This window comes from Ovis aries, chromosome 7 (assembly GCF_016772045.2).
Source record: "Ovis aries strain OAR_USU_Benz2616 breed Rambouillet chromosome 7, ARS-UI_Ramb_v3.0, whole genome shotgun sequence".
NCBI classification, from domain to species: Eukaryota; Metazoa; Chordata; class Mammalia; order Artiodactyla; family Bovidae; genus Ovis; species Ovis aries.
The window spans coordinates 43,535,878-43,549,261 of record NC_056060.1 but is presented as its reverse complement, the minus strand read 5'-3'; the positions used below and the strand labels follow the sequence as shown (position 1 = coordinate 43,549,261).

General features: G+C 48.1%; 1 long non-coding RNA gene across 2 annotated transcripts in view; it reads left to right on the top strand.

Annotated features, from left to right (window-relative positions):
* The window catches only part of LOC132660037 (uncharacterized), a 48,080-nt gene that overhangs the window by 16,060 nt on the left and 18,636 nt on the right, over positions 1-13,384 (top strand). Inside the window, exons 2-5 of one of the 2 annotated variants that reach the window (XR_009601198.1) lie at positions 2,707-2,753; positions 4,414-4,485; positions 6,830-7,006; positions 8,001-13,297. This is a non-coding gene — a long non-coding RNA (uncharacterized LOC132660037). The remainder of the gene's footprint in view (positions 1-2,706; positions 2,754-4,413; positions 4,486-6,829; positions 7,007-8,000; positions 13,298-13,384) is intronic. The other variant, XR_009601197.1, reaches the window with a different exon arrangement.

The following is a 13,384-nucleotide window of genomic DNA, read 5'->3' as shown; positions in this document are numbered from 1 at the left end:
TAAGTTTTACCTTTAGATCTGTCCTCTAATTTGAGCTGAGTTTGGTATATACATGAGATAGCAATCAAATTTCATGCTGTGTGTGTATGAGTATCAATAACCCCAGATATGCAGATGACACCGCCCTTATGGCAGACAGTGAAGAGGAATTAAAGAGCCTCTTGATGAAGGTGAAAGAGGTGAGTGAAAAAGCTGGCTTAAAATTCAGGATTAAAAAAACGAAGATCATGGCATCTGGTCCCATCACTTCATGGGAAATAGATGGGGAAACAATGGCAACAGTGACAGATTTTACTTTCTTGGGCTCCAAAATCACTGTGGACGGTGTCTGCAGTCATGACAATGACAAACCTAGACAGCATATTAAAAAGTAGAGACATTACTTGTCTACAAAGATCCGTATAGTCAAAGCTATGGTTTTTCCAGTAGTCATGTACGGATGTGAGAGTTGGACCATAGCTGAGCACTAAAGAACTGATGCTTTTGAACTGTGGTGCTGGAGAAGACTCTTGAGAGTCCCTTGGACTGCAAGGAGATCAAATCCATCATTCCTAAAGGAAATCAACCCTAAATGTTCACTTGAAGGACTGATGCTGATGCTGAAGCTCCAGTACCTGATATGAGGAGCTGACTCATTAGAAAAGACCCTGAGGCTGGGAAGGATTGAAGGCAGGAGGAGAAGGGGATGACAGAGGATGAGATGGCTGGATGGCATCACCAACTCAATGGATATGAGTTTGAGCAAATTCTGGGAGATGGTGAAGGACAGGGAAGCCTGGCATGCTGCCGTCCATAGGGTGGCAGAGAGTCGGACATGACGGAGCCACCGAACAACGACGATGGGTATCCAATTGTTCAAGCATCATTTGTTGAAAAGATTTTCCTCTTTACAATGAATTCACTTCTTTAACAGATACAGGGCCATTTGAATTATTTCTTTCTTTCTGGTTAGCTTTCACACTTTGCATCTTCTATTAAGGAGTTTGTCCCTTTCATCTGACTTGCCACAGTTACTGGCATAACACTGTTATGAATGATGTCAAGCATCTTTTCAGGTGCTCGTGCACGTGCGTCCTCAGTCACTGCAGTCATGTCCAACTGTTTGCCACCCCATGGACTGTAGCTCACCGGGCTCCTCTGTCCCTGGGGTTTTCCAAGCAAGAATACTGGAGTGGGTTGCCATTCCCTTCTCCAGGGGATCTTCCCAACCCAGGGATTGAACTCATGTCTCGTGGGTCTCCTGTATTGCAGGTGGATTCTTTACCACTGAGCCACTGGACAAGCCCTTTTCATGTGCTTATTGGCCATTTATATATCTTATTTGGAATAATGTCTGTTCAGAATCTTTGCCCAAGTTTTCACTGATTTATTTTTCTTTTTATTGTCTACTTATTTGAACGCTTGTAAAGATTATAGATTCTATATACAAGTCCCTTATCAGATTTATAATTCACAAATATTTTCTCCATTCTGTGAGTTTTTTCCCTTTCTTGAAAGTGTCCTTTGAAGCACAAGAAATTTTAATTTGATAAAGTTTATCTAATTGTTCTTTTGCTGCTTATGCATTTGCTGTCATAGCTAAGAATCCATTGGCTGATTCAGGATTCACTACTGTGTTTTCTTCTAAGAATTTTATAATTTTATCTGTTACCATTAGGCTTTTTATCTATTTTGAGTTACTTTTTGTATATGATATGAGCTGAGGGTTTCAACTTTATTTTTTTGTATGTGAATATTCAAGTGTCTCAGCACTATTTGTTGAAAAGACTCTTCTCTAATAATGGAATGGTCTTTGCACCCTTGTTGAACTGACTGTAGACACATGGTGTTTATTTTTGAACTCTCAATTCTATTTCGTTGATCTGTTTGTGAGTCCTTATGCTGGTACCACACTGTCTTTGTTACTATTGGTTGCTTTGTAGTCAGTTTTGAAGTGAGGAAATAAGGATCCCCCAACTTTGTTCTTTTTCAAGATTGTTTTGGCTATTCTGGGTCTCTTGTAATTCTGTATGAATTATGGGATCAGCTTTTCAATTTCTAAAAAGGTGTTAACTAGGATTTTGATACAGATTGTGTTGAGTCTACAGATCAAATGGAGAGTATTGGTATCCTAACAATATCAAGTCTCCTGATGCATGAACATGGGGATGTTTTTCCATTTATTTAGGCCTTGTTTAATTTCTTTCAACAGTGGTTTCTAAAATTTCTCATTTCTCTTGTTAAATTTATTCTTTAAGTATTTTATTCTTTTTGATACTGTTGTAAGTGGAATTACTGTAATTTTATTTTCAAGTTGCTGATTTGCATATACAAATACAATTGATTTTTATATATTGATCTTTTGAAATATTTATTTATTTATTTTTATTTTTGGCCCTGCTGGGTCCTCGTTGCTGTATGCAGGCTTTCTCTAGATGCGGTGAGCAGGGGCTACTTTCTAGTTGCCATACGTGGGCTTCTCGTTGTAGAGGCTTCTCTTGTCGCAGAGCGTGGGCTCTAAAGCTCCAGGTCAGTAGTCGTGTGCCCTGGTTCAGTTGCCCTTCAGCACGTGGAATCTTTCCAGAGCAGAGAGCAAACCCATGTCTTCTGTGTTGGCAGGCAGATTCTCAACCACTGGACCACCAGGGAAGTCCTGTATATTGATTGACCTTTTATCCTGTAGCCTTTTTGAACTTGCTTGTTAATTCTAATGATATTTTTTTCTAGATTCCTTAGAATCCTCTATATGCAAGAGGATGTCATCACAAATAGAGGTAATTTTATTTCTTCTTTCTAATCTTGATGCTTTTTATTTCTATTTTAATTGCCCCTACTATTATTTTATTGCTCACAGTTTCAACTTTCAGATCTGCTAATATTTGATTTACATACTTAGGTGATTTGATGCTGGGTGCATATATATTTACAATTGCTGTATCTTCCTATTGAATGAGGCTTTTATCATTATTAATGATCTTCTTTGTCTCTAGTGCCATTTTCTGGCTAAAAGTCAACTTTTTGTGGTATAGATTTAGCCACTTCTGCTTTGTTTTGGTTATCATTTGCATGAAATATTTTTTTCCATCACTTCACTTTCAGAAGGTCTAATTGTCTCTAATGGGGCTTCCCCTTTGGCTCAAGTGGTAAATAATCCACCTTCCTGGGTTGGAAAGATCCCCTGGAGGAGAAAATGGCAATCCACTTCAATATTCCTGGCTGGAGAATCCCATGGCAAGAGGGGCCTGGCAGGCCACAGTCCATGGGGTGGCAGGGAGTAGGACACAACGGGAACATGGACTTGGGCCCACCAGGCTCCTCTGCCCATGGGGTTCTTCAGGCAAGAACACTGGAGTGGGGTGCCATTTTTTTCTTCCAGGGGATCTTCGGGACCCAGGGATCGAACCTGTGTCTCTTGGGTCTCCTCCATTGCCAGCAGATTCTTTACCATCTGAGCCACCAGGGAAGCCCCTGGTCAGGGTTGAGCCTGCATGCAATTATCTCTAATGGGTGACTCAAGACTTGTAGCATCCCACCCAGCAACTAGGAGGCCCAGAGGGGAAGGCTTTTATAGGCAGAAGGAGGGTGGGGCAAGGAGGTTATTAGCAAAAGGAGAGAAGGAATTGTTTCAGGCCGGGGCTCTTCTTTTGGGGGGAAGGGAAGGGCCAGGTCTTTTTATGCAGATTGTCTCACTGATTAGTGCTGTTAGGACCTTTAAGGTATCTCTTTAAAGACCGCATTCCTGGGAGAGGTTGAAAGTGCAGCTAAGGCTTGGTTTGCTGTCCTGGGGGCAAATAACTTCATTTTGGACTTGTTACTTTTTTATAACAATCTCCCCTTTTTTGATAAACTCTCACCCTAACAGAGAGATGTGATCACAATTTAAGGCATTAGTGCCACTCTCAGCTGTATGCTTGATGTTCTGTTAGTAAGTCAAGAAAAGATCCCCAATGGAAATGTCTCTTTTTTTTTTAATTCACTTTTGGCCGTGCTAGATCTTCATTGCTGCCCGCAGGATTTCTCTAATTGAGGCGATGGGGGCTGCTGTTTGTTGTAGTGCCTGGTATTCTCCTTGCAGGGGCTTCTGTTGCAGAGCTCGGGCTCTATGTGCACAGACGTCAGTAGCTGGGCTCACGGGCTTAGTTGCTCCACGACACGTGGAATCTTCCCAGAGCAGGGATTGAACCTGTGTCCCCTGCCCTGGGAGGTGGACTCTCAACCACTAGACCACAAGGGAGGCCCCCAAGAGTCATCTTAAGTCAAGTTTGCTCAATAATCTTATGTAACCGAGTTTCAACTTTCCCAGAAGTGTTAGCTCAGGTACAGCAACTTCACTTGTTTTGTTTCTAACCAAAAAAAAAATCTGCTGTCCTTATTGGTATGTAATGTGTCTTTTTTCCTCAGGCTGCTTTTAAGTCTAAATCACTTTTTTTTTAGCATTATTTTATGAAGGAATCCACTTCCATGACTCATGAAGCCCGGCTGAGTTAAGAGAGATGAGTTCCCAAGGTAATGACACCCATCTCTGGACTTTCTGGTTGTGACCACTGTCTTCTCTCTCTACCTCAGCTGAAAACCCAGACTCCATGAGGTGTCAATCCCTGCCCTCCTATTCCTGAAAGATACCAAAGCCAACTACAAAAGAGGCTTTTTCTGAGAAGATGAATCTGTCTTCCCAGAAAACAAACCCTCTACTTCACTTTGTGAGGCAGATAGGAATCCCAAACCACAGACAGGTTGGGAATTCTCTTTTTTTATTACTTTTTTTCCCTTTATTTTCTCTCTCTCTGTTTTTTTGTTTGTTTGTTTTTTGGCCTGAGCTGCCACATGCGGAGAAGGCACTGGCACCCCTCTCCAGTACTCTTGCCTGGAAAATCCCATGGACAGAGGAGCCTGGTGGGCTGCAGTCCATGGGGTCACAAATAGTCGGACACGACTGAGCAACTTCACTTTCACTTTTCACTTTCATGCATTGGAGGAGGAAATGGCAACCCACTCCAGTGTTCTTGCCTGGAGAATCCCAGGGATGGGGGAGCCTGGTGGGCTCCCGTCTATGGGGTCGCACAGAGTCGGACACGACTGAAGCGACTTAGCAGCAGCAGCAGCAACAGCCACATGCAGGATCCTAGTTCCCAGTTCAGTTCAGTCGCTCAGTCATGTCTGACTCTTTGCGACCCCATGGACTGCAGCATGCCAGGCCTCCCTGTCCATCACCAACTCCCGGAGTTTACTCAAACTCATGTCTATTGAGTCAGTGATGCCAACCAACCATCTCATCCTCTGTCGTCCCTTTCTCCTCCCGCCTTCAATCTTTCCCAGCCTCAGGGTCTTTTCAAATGAGTCTGCTCTTTGCATCAGGTGGCCTAAGTATTGGAGTTTCAGCTTCAACATTAGTCCTTCCAATGAACATTCAGGACTGATCTCCTTTAGGGTGGACTAGTTGGATCTCCTTGCAGTCCAAGGGACTCTCAAGAGTCTTCCCCAACACCACACCACAGTTCAAAAGCATCAATTCTTCAGTGCTCAGCTTTCTTTATGGTCTTAACTCTCACATCCATACAAGACTACTGGAAAAACCATAGCCTTGATGAAATGGACCTTTGTTGGCAAAGTAATGTCTCTGCTTTTTAATATGCTGTCTAGGTTGGTCATAACTTTTCTTCCAAGGAGTAAGCATCTTTTAATTTCATGGCTGCAGTCACCATCTGCAATGATTTTAGAGCCCCCCAAAATAAAGTCTGCCACTGTTTCCACTGTTTCCCCCATTGATTTCCCAGGAAATGCTGGGACCAGATCCCAAGATCTTAGTTTTCGGAATGTTGAGCTTTAAGCCAACTTTTTCACTCTCCTCTTTCAGTTTCATCAAGAGGCTCTTTAGTTCTTCTTCACTTTCTGCCATAAGGGTGGTGTCATCTGCATATCTGAGGTTATTGATATTTCTCCCGGCAATCTTGATTCCAGCTTGTGCTTCCTCCAGCCCAGTGTTTCTCTTGATGTACTCTGCATATAAGTTAAATAAACAAGGTGACAATATACAGCCTTGATGTACTCCTTTTCCTATTTGGAACCAGTCTGTTGTTCCATGTCCAGTTCTAACTGTTGCTTCCTGACCTGCATATAGGTTTCTCAAGAGGCAGGTCAGGTGATCTGGTATTCCCATCTCTTTCAGAATTTTCCACAGTTTGTTGTGATCCACACAGTCAAAGGCTTTGGCATAGTCAATAAAGCAGAAATAGATGTTTTTCTAGAACTCTCTGGGATCAAACCTGAACCCCCTGCAGTTGGAAGTGCAGAGTCTTAACCAGCGGACCACCAGAGAAGCCCCTCTTTATCATTTTTTAAAAAGCAATTTGTGATATATTCTGGTATAGTTTTTTTTTTTTCTGAGTAGAATGTACTTTATTGATGACAAAATAGGGTTCCCCAAGTCCCTCCCCCTCTTCAGTGGGTCTGGGGTGGAAAGTGTGTCAAGAAGGAGAGACTCTCAGTGATTGAGTTGAGGCAGGGACTCGCCAGCAGCCGAGCACCTCTCTCTTCTTCTTATGCTCTTGGTAGGGCTGGTGGTCCAGGAACTGTTACTCCTCAGAGCCACATAGATCATAAGATCCATCACCCAGTTACAATAGTCAGATTCATTGTCATACCAGAAAATACGCTTGATAATGTGATTGTTGAGGGCAGTGGGCTCTGTGATACCTGCTTTACCATCTTCTTTAAAATTTTTATTTAATTCTCTTTTTGGCGGTGCTGGATTCTCATTGCTGCCCACGGGCTTTCTCTAGTTGCGGCGAGCAGGGGCTACTCTCCGGTTGCAGGCACAGGCTTGTCATTGCGGTGGCTTCTCCGCTTGCAGGGCACAGGCTCCAGAGCACTCAGTCTTCAGTAGTCATGGGGCACTGACATAGTCGCCCTGCAGCGTATGGAATCTTCCTTGACCAGGAATTGAACCTGCGCCCCTGCATTGGAAGGCAGATTCTTAACTATTGGACCACCAGGGAAGTTCTCTAACACCTTCTTTCTCCAGATGGAGGTAAGACCCAGAACCAGCAGGTTGTTGATGTATATACACACATATATATGTGTGTGTGTGTGTGTTGTATTAACATTTAGATTTTTAACTTTTTTGTTGTTTAGTGACTAAGTTGTGTCTAACTCTTGGGTGACCCCATAGATTGTAGCCCACCAGGCTCCTCTATCCATGGGATTTCCCAGGCGAAATACTGGAGTGGGTTGCCATTTCCTCCTCCAGGGGATCTTCTGGACCCAGGGATCAAGTAGTGTTTAGTGTTTTCTCACTTCTAAGCCAAAATCTCTTCCGACGCTGGCCCGTCCTCCTCACCGTCCCATTAGTTGTGCAGTGTCCACTCTGGTTTGTGGGAAGCAGCACTACTTGCAGCTCTAAGGACGGTCCTCCAAGGTGTGAGCTCCGAGGATGATCCTCTCTCATCCTCCTGAGGGGTGCTTCCTGTGCTTCCTGCTGGTTTCTTCACATGCAGGCCCTGCACAACTACTGTTGGAGCAGCCTTATAGAGCTTCGAGTTCTCTGTGTGCGGCTCTTGCCCTTTCAGTTCTCTGCTGTGGGTTCTGTCCTCCCAGCTTTTCAGGCTTCTCAGTGCCAGTGCGGGGAGGCTGTCAGAATTCACCTGTCTTCCTCTCGTTGTGCTCTAGCCTGGAAACTTTCTTCAGGCAGTGAGGTGGGAACTTAGAGGGCTCACCTCATTTGTTTCTTTACTTCCAGAAGTCACTATTTTTCCCTCTCTGCTTCCAATGTCTTGAGAACCACTGTTTCATATATTTTGTGGAGTATTTTGGTTGCAATGCAGGAGACCTGGCTTTGATCCCTGGGTGGGGATGGTCCCCTGGAGAAGGGAATGGCAACCCACTCCAATATTCTTGCTTGGAGAATTCCATGGACTGTATAGTCCATGGGGTCACAAAGAGCTGGACACGACTGACAGAGTAACACTTTCACTTTAGTTGTCTTAGGTGAGGATTTAAAGCCCATCCCTGTTATTCCTTCTCAGCTGGATGAAGAAATCCTTATGATCAGATTTCCCTGATGGTCCAGGAGCTAAGACTCCAAGATTGATCCGTGGTTGGGGAACTAGATTCCCAACTAAAGATCCCTGCATGCCTGCAGTGAAGATCAACAATCCTTCATTCCACTGCTGAGACCCGGCACAGCTAACAATAAATAAATAAATAAAATCCAGGGCCTCCCTGGTGGCTCAGTGTTGAAAAACCCACCTGCCAAAGCAGGAGACTCGGGTTCGATCCCTGGTCCTGGTCCAGGAAGATCCCATGTGTCGTGGAGCAACGAAGCCCATGTGCCACGACTGTTGACCGTGGGAGTCACAACTGCTGAGCCAACGGGCTGAAGCTCCTGAAGCCGACATGCCCTAGAGCCTGTGTTCTGCAAGGAGAGAAGTCACGGCAGTGAGAAGCCCACACACCGCAGCAGAGTAGCCCCTGCTTGCTACAACTAGAGAAAAGCCACATAGCAAGGACGACACACCACAGCCAAAAATAAACATATAAAATTCTTTTTTTAAATTCCTTATGGTCGTTTGTTGATTTGTTCAGCTGGCACTTACTGAGGGCAAGCTCATGTGTGCCCACCTCCCACTGGTCTTACTGATCTCCACACACTCCAGCTTTTCCTACCGCAGGGCCTTTGCGTGGCCCCTGCTCTCTGACCAGAAGGCTCTTTTTAGCTGCACTTCTTCCCTCAGCTCAGAGGCCTTCTAGGACTAATCTGTGTAAAGTGAGCTGCTCTCTTTTGTTTGCATCACACGTATGCTTTCCTTTACAGCTTCTCTTACTATAATATAGGCAGGAATTTTTGTCTGATTCCTCACAGCCAGCTCAGGGCCAGGCACACTGTCAGTGTTCGATAAATATTTATTGAATGAGTGCAGTCTCAGTGAACTGGAGGTGCTTGACCGATGGGAACACAGCTCCATGACTGAAGATGCCCAACAGGGTAGGGATCCCAGGCCCCTGGACCAAGGCCACCCTCAGCTCACTCTCAGCTGCGCTCTCCTTAGTGATAACCGGAGGCCCCGCGTGCTGGCCAGGAGGGCTGACAGGTGGGGCTGATGAGTTGCAGACCCAGGCCTCCACCAGGCACAGAACCAGATGCTGGGCAGGAGCCAGAGCCAAACTTCCCTGATGCCGCTGTCTCCAGGGCCCTGTCTCTCATCCACCCCCTCAGAGAGTCTGCCACCAGCCTCTGGGGGAAGATGGAGCCATCCCTCTGGTTCTAGCCCCAGATCCAGTTGTGTGACCATTGACAACTATTAGAATGCTCACAGGAGGAGTGTGTGCTTGCTAAGTCACCTCAGCCGTATCCAACTCTGCGACCCCATGGACTGTAGCCAAGCAGGCTCCTCTGTCCATGGGCTTTTTCCAGCCAAGAACACTGGAGTGGGTAGCCATTTCCTTCTCCAGGGTATCTTCCCGACCCAGGGACCCGCGTCTGTTACATCCCCTGAGTTGGCAGGGGTGTTCTTGACCACCAGCACCACCTAGGAAGCATCTTCACAGGGGGAGAGGATGGCTCTATAAAGTGAATGGTACTTTGTAAACTGCAGACTTTCTATGAACACTCACAGCACCTTACAAGGTTTCTGTTCCAAACACCTACTTTCGACAGAGGAAGGGACTGAGGTTTAAATGAGATGATGTAAGGAGACTGCTTAGCACAAGGCTGGGGACTTTGTGTTTCTATTCTAGATGCTAACCAGCTGCCTACCTCTGGCTAAGCAACCAAGAGCCTGCAACCCCTCAGCTGGGGGCCTTGATCCATCTGTCCTCAATAAAGATGATAGCTACCATTTTTTGAGCATTTACGAGGTGCCAGGCCATGAGCTCAGCGCTTTGCATGCATCATCTAATTCTCTCATCAGAGGATGAGATGTTATTATTCCAATGAGGAAACTGAAGCTCACAGACATTAGGTAATCTACCCAAACCCTTGCAACTAGTAAGTGGCTTAAGCTGTGTTCAGATCCCCGGGTGTGAGGTCCCCAAGCTTCTAGGTACTGGCCTCTCTTCCCTTAGCGATCCCTTCTAATAACTGGTATTTCTTGCCAGCTACTCCTTCCTGGGCCTTGGGGAAAGGTTTCTGAGAGTCCTTTTGGCCAGTCACCAGATCAGGGCGAGACAGGGTCTGAAACCTCCAGCTGAGCTTCTGCCCCAAGGCCCAACTATGAGCTTGTGGAGTTGGCAGTCAGGACATCTCTGAGGGTCAAAGAAAATCCCACGTTAAAAACACAGCCCTGGGGAAGGACGGGGGGTGGTGGGCGGAGCCCACAGACCCAAAGTATCCTGCCAGCTGGTTCCCTGCAGGATGGCAGGAGCTGCAGATGCAGGCAGGCGAGGGCATCCAGCCCCGTGGGAGCGCCACAGGGGTGAGGTTACTCTGATGGGGCCTCCAGGGGGCCTGGCCACTCCAGGAAGGGAGGGAGCTTGAGCCAGCCTCGGAGCACCTAGCCAGTTTGGATGAGGGAGTGGTAGTGGGATGGGCAGCCTCTTCGCACAGAGAAACCTGGAGGGCTACTCAGACCGTCCAGCCTTTCCCAGGCTCCTCACCTGTGCCCCAAGTGTGTCCACACCACAGGCCCTGAGTGAGGGGTTGTCAGTGCTTGGTAGGTTAAGACATTGAGCTCAGGGTCCAAGGCTGTGGGTAGGATGGGCTGAATGCCAGGTGATAAGTTGGATTACCCCGAGGGAGGCCATGGGGGGCCATGAGAGGTTTCTAAGCATCAGGAGGTTACTTAGACAATGTCTGGGGTGACCTATTGCAAGGGAAGAGAGTGGAGCCAGAGGCAGTGTGGAGCCTGTTGGAGCAATCTTTTTTTTTTTTTTTTTTTTGGCCACACAGTGTGGCATATGGGATCTTAGTTCTCCAAGAAGGGCCCAAACCCATGCCCTCTGCAGTCGAAGCATGAAGTCTTAACCACTGGATCGCCAGGGAATTCCCTGTTGGAACAATCTTGAGGTGCTATGAGGCTGCCCTGGGCCAGGTCAAGAGCTGAAAACAGGCCTGGGGTCTGGGCTATGCTGATGGGAGGTGCAGAGGATCTAAACAGGAAGACATCTGCAACTTCCCTGGTGGTCCAGAGACTGACTCCCCTCTCCCAGTGCAGGGGGCCCGGGTTCAATCCCTGGTCAGGGAACTAGATCCCACATGCCACAACTAAGGGATCCTGTGTGCTGCAACCAAGACCTGGCACAGCTAAATAAATATTAAAAATAAATAATAAAAATAAACAGGAAGTGGTCTTAAAGACCATCTACTCAACCCATTTGTTTTACACAAGGAAACTGAGGCCCAAAGAGGGAAGGGGGATTGCCCAAGGACGCAAAAGAGGTGAGTGGTAGAGCCAAGCTGGAAAGACCTGGAAAAGCTCAAGGGAGGAGCAGAGTTTCCTCCTATAATAGACCCTCCTTCCCCTAGGATCAAGCCTCACCAGAGGTTACCAGGGGTCCCAATAAAACCAACGTTGTCTTCTGTCTCACTGCGGGCCCTGGGGGCCTCCCCTACTCTTTCCTGGGCCGCAGTTGCTCATCTGTGAAATGAGGCCACAGGATGAGCTGACTGCTTTGGGCTCTGTCTGCTCTAAGCACCCAGAGGAAGAGGAGGCCAGGGCTTCTTCCTCTTTCTGGTCCCACACCCCCTAGTCCAGCCTGACACCCATGTGCAGGTGGGGCTGGCCCACTGGGCTTGCATGCCTGAGGAGTGAGCGCCTGGTCCTCAGGAGGCAACATGATCTGTAAAGGATCCCTGAGTGTCTCCTTTTGAACCCTGGAGAGGGTGCCTCCGTCATGTGAGGACCACAGGGGGGGATTAGCCATGCTACATGGAGGCTGGGGAAGTGGCCAGGGCACCTGGGGAAAGAGAGAGAGGAGGAAGCCTGAGAGGGAGGGCCTCTGCAGCCTAAAGGGGGAAGAACTGAGTGGAGGGAGGGCCCTGCGGGAGTCCTGCCATGGGGAGGAGACTCGCTCCTTTGGAGGTGGATGGGACATGCCACTTTCTGGCTGTAAGTTTCTTAGTGTGTGAACTGCATGAAAGTGAGCTGTTCTGGAGGCCACGCCAGAAGTAGGGAGGAGAAGGAGGAGAGAGGTGGTGGGCCTGGGGAAAAGAGGAGGGAGTCAGGTCCCTGCGGGGGAGCTATGCAGGCAGAAGAAGGGTGTGTGGAGGGGCCTGTGAATGATGGCTGGTCCCTGATGAGTCACTGTCAGGCGTCACATACAGCCCTGGCCCTGAGGAGACTTGGCATGGAGGGGCAGAAAGCATGAAATTTGGAGTGGCCTGGCCTGGATTTCAGACCTTCCCACTCACGAGCTGTGTGGCCCTGGACAGGTCTCTTGGCCTCTCTGAGCCCCTGATTGTAGAACTCAAATAGCAATTGTTTCATCCTTTCTGGGCAACTTGAGATTAGATGTCAGTCTTATCCCAGACCCTCCCACTCCCTTTGCGGGTCAAATGCCACCTCTACACCCAAGCACACCACCTGGACGTAGTACTATCCCTCAGCCTCCCATGCCCCACCTCAGTCCCTGGGGCTGCAGGAAGTCTTCTTGGAGGGCCCTACCCCCTCTAAAGGGCTTGGAGTCAATCCAGGGCCTGTGCACTGAGGGGACCAAATGGGAGGCTGGGGAAGGAGGTACAAGGACCCTCCCATCCCCCTTCACCCCTTTATCTCCTGTTCTCCCCTCTCTCTGATGGGGTATTTGCGACTCATTCCCCTTTTTGTAAGCTCAAGCCCTGCTCCTTTGTTCCACAACAAGGAGCAAATGTTACTTAAAAGGAGATCAGGAGATTTGCCTTAAATAGGCATGGAGTGCAGTGCCAGGGCCCAGGGTGGGGGATGGGGGAGGAGTCCATCCTGGGTGGTGGAGAGAAAGGACTGGAGCTGAAGGAGAGGAGAACAGCCTCTCCAAGGATGTGCACAGCGCTTCACAGTTTACCCAGATTAGTCCCAGCTGTGGTGATTGCTCACACAGGGTTTTTGTACCCCACCCCCATTCTGAGGATGGGGAAACTGAGGTCAGCTCAGGGAACTGATAGGTATGCTAGCTACCAAGAGGCATCTGTGGAGGATGACACGGTCTTTCTGCTTCAGCCCCCAGGAGCCGGGGCCTCTTGCATCAGGGATGGGGCTCCTGCAGGGTGTGGGGTTTGGGGTTTCCCCCCCACACCTACCCCCACACCCTACCAGGGCCCAGGTCTTTTGTTCCTGCCCCTGGGTTGCCCCGTCTGCCCTCCTAGCCCCAGCCTGTAACTGGACGCCCTCCTCACTCGGCACCTTCCCAGGTGAGCTGGGCTCTGCTTACTGAACCCAACACCAGCTGGGGTATGGTGCGGGGCGGGGCACCCCTGGGTGGGCTCTGCTGGGAGGCT